Source organism: Strongylocentrotus purpuratus, unplaced genomic scaffold (assembly GCF_000002235.5).
Source record: "Strongylocentrotus purpuratus isolate Spur 01 unplaced genomic scaffold, Spur_5.0 spur5_scaffold_11, whole genome shotgun sequence".
Classification (NCBI taxonomy): domain Eukaryota; kingdom Metazoa; phylum Echinodermata; class Echinoidea; order Camarodonta; family Strongylocentrotidae; genus Strongylocentrotus; species Strongylocentrotus purpuratus.
The window spans coordinates 22,700,967-22,704,217 of NW_022145596.1; the positions used below are offsets into that span (position 1 = coordinate 22,700,967).

Below are 3,251 nucleotides of genomic sequence, written 5' to 3' on the forward strand. Positions count from 1 at the left end.
ACTTATACTAATTTTGTCTGTTTTTTTTTGTTGTTGGTTGATTTGATACTTTTGGTAGCCAACAGTCATTCGTCAGTTAATCACTTTTAAAAGGTTCTAGGATTAGTGGCGGATCCAGGGGGGGGGGGGGGGGGACCGGGGCCCGTCCCCTGAAAAAACAGGTAAAAAAAAGGGACGTTAATTTTACCTTTATGTGTGTCATTACCATTGTAGTATTGTATTTTCTTTGTCCCCTTTTTGTTTGTTTTTTGTGTACATTTTTAGGATCATCTACTTATAAGTTTTTGTAACTTTTTGATGATCCAACCACTTCGTAATTTCCATTAGTGTATTTTCCATTTTAGTGGTGTATCTATGTTTGCAAAAAAGTATTGTATTGTATTCTTTGCCTTTGTATGTTTTTATGAAAGTGGTAAATAAATAAATTTAAAAAAATAAAAAACGGCCCCCCTTTTATTATAGTTTATACCTATCATGATTTATATAATAAGATCGACGAACAGAATAAACCAAAAATCTAAATGATTGCAATATCAACACCTTTTTCTCAGAGGAATTGGCTATTAGTATAGGCTGGGACCCGGCTGCCAATGATAGCCTAGGCCACTGGCTAATTGACAGTATTTCTAAGTTCTAACCATGGACTTATAATCTAACTATCCATGGCATCATTATGGGGGTGCATGGATTATATATTCATGCTCCCTGCACCCGCCGCGCCCCACCCCTTCGTTACGAAAATACTGATGACATCATTACACTGAATGATGTACAGCCAAGATCTCGAAAACAACACGTGTGTACACACTGATACGGTCCCTGTGCAACCCGACATGTACAAAATTCAAAGTGCTAGATTTTCGTCCCCAAAATTCGAAACCTATACTTTGATGTTTTAACATTTTTTGGAGTGGGATACAACATGTACATGACTATTCATTTATCTTTAATCCCATTTCGAAGTAATTTTTTATTTTATCTCTCAGCTTTTCAATCGTAAAGAACTTTTTATTTCTCTACTTCTCTTGAGGATATTGGGTCGAAGCGCTAAGTATGACATGCTTTTGTTAGGACGAGATGTCCTAGACTCCAACACTGTTACCTGTGAATGAAACGAAGTCGATGAACCCGGCCCGATGTACAAGTGTGTCTGACTCTAATCTCATTCTGCCTGGTAACTTTAATTTTTGATTACTTTTGCACCATGAATTTCAGTGACGGAGGACCTCCTATGCCTTCTGGAGGAGAAGGAGTGGATGCTGAACTGAAACAATTTATAGCAATGGAGACACAAAAGGCAAAGTTTCAACAGCAAGTTCACAATTTCACAGATCAATGCTGGGACAAATGCGTCGATAAACCTGGTTCAAAATTGGACAGCAGAACTGAAACTTGTCTTGTAAATTGTGTGGAGAGGTTCATAGATACCACATTAAACATCGCCAATCGTTTCCAGACTATGCATCAAAGACAAGGAGGCCATTAATCAACTTTGCTGGGGCCGGTAAGTGTCTAGCCTCTAAGCTCTTCACAGGTTGATTAACACGTTGCCCCACCTATTGCGTATTTTGTTTGTAGATTTAATACCTGAAAATCAGCTGGTTCAAGAACTTGACTCGGGACGTCGGGACTTGGGTTTCTTCTATAAATTCAACTTTAAGTATTACAAAACCATGCCTATGGCAGCATTAACGAGGGAGAGGGGTGGGGGGACTTGTAGGTATCCTACAATATTATTTAACAGTTCAATTTTCTTTTTTGAATTCTCAACGACAACGTCAACATGAAATTTCATTCAAATCTAGAATAGCTAGGACTTTTGTTAGCACAACTGAGCTAGCTAGGCAGGGAAGGCCTAAGACTGTCTGTGATATTGATGCATTTCAGTGTAATCCTTTGTCATTCATATTTACCACAGGTACTCACATTTTGGAGGAAGAGGACTAGTTGGAATCATAACTGCAAAAGATGTTTTCAAACTGGAGAAGATGAATCATGCAGTTGGTCTTGATGTTTGCAGTGCTGCCAGTACTTGTGTGGACAGCAATAATAATCATGGACATCATCGTTATAGAGACTTGAAGACATTGGACTTTGTATAATCTGTTATTGGAACTCGATGTGAACTCTAGAATTGATGACGGATCTTTACATTGGACAAGTTTCTAGTACAGCCAGTGATATTTTGTAGAGAATAGAAGTTTTTAGTAAACTGCCCCTCCCCCATCCCCCCTCCCTCCTCCCTCCCCCCTCCCTCCTCCCTCCCCTCTTACATGAACAAAAAAGATGAGGATATTTTAAGGTTTAGATGCATTCATGGATTTAGAGTTTTAAAGATTTAGTTATTTCAGGAAGAATGGTCCTATTAATCCCTTGCAATTTGATTTGATTGCGTTAGATTCGATCAAGTTTGTTTAAAAACAAGGTGAGGTGAATTGGGGAAACAAAATGTCTAATCATCCTTTAATCATAAAGCTGTGTCCATGCATTTCTTTAGTTTTTACCCCCATGATCCATCTAGGAAATGGTTTTTATACATGTATGTGACATTTACGTGTATTTGGTTTCAAAATGTCAGAGATTTTGGGGGATTTTAGAATACATGTATTGTTGTGTATCTGAGGAAGTGAAATAACCAATATTCTATGATAATTTTTTAATGTTTTTAATAGAAATTGAAATCTCTTAACTCTAATACATGTATTTCTGAATGCCTTGGGCGCCTTTTACTTCGACCCATCCTAGGAAGTGATGCCAGTCAGATAATGCCAATGTCAATGATTTGAAGGAACTAGTTTGTTTTCCAATATAGAGCATTCAATGGTATTTTCTCTGTATTATAATTAAAAATTCTGCAAATATACAAATTCCTTTGTTTTGTAGCAATAATAATATTGTAATGAAGGCCATTTCTGCATTCCTGTCAACTCCTCTTTAAGATTTCCATGTACTGGTAGTGAAAATACACGAGTTCAGTAGTTAGGCTACTTTCATTGTAAGAAAGGAATGGTAGAAAGAGAGAGAGAGAGAAAGAAAGAGACAGATAGACAGAACAAGAGAGGGTGGGGTGGAAGGAATATGACAGAAAGAGAGGTAGAGAGAATCAGAGAGCAAGAGGGTGGTGTGATGTTTTGTCCATTTTATGTAATTACATGTCCAGTGAAATCTTCATAACTAACTGCTTAAGTACATTTATTTCTTTCCTTTGTAATCGTTTTTCTTTCAATTTATCATTACATGTATTTATCAGT

General features: G+C 37.2%; 1 non-coding gene across 1 annotated transcript; it reads left to right on the forward strand.

The window, feature by feature from the left end:
• The first annotated feature begins 1,103 nt into the window (after window positions 1-1,103).
• LOC100891280 lies at window positions 1,104-2,867 on the forward strand. The gene is made up of 2 exons (XR_004063408.1): window positions 1,104-1,504; window positions 1,919-2,867. It is a non-coding gene; the product is annotated as an uncharacterized LOC100891280 (transcript).
• Window positions 2,868-3,251: the final 384 nt, after the last annotated feature.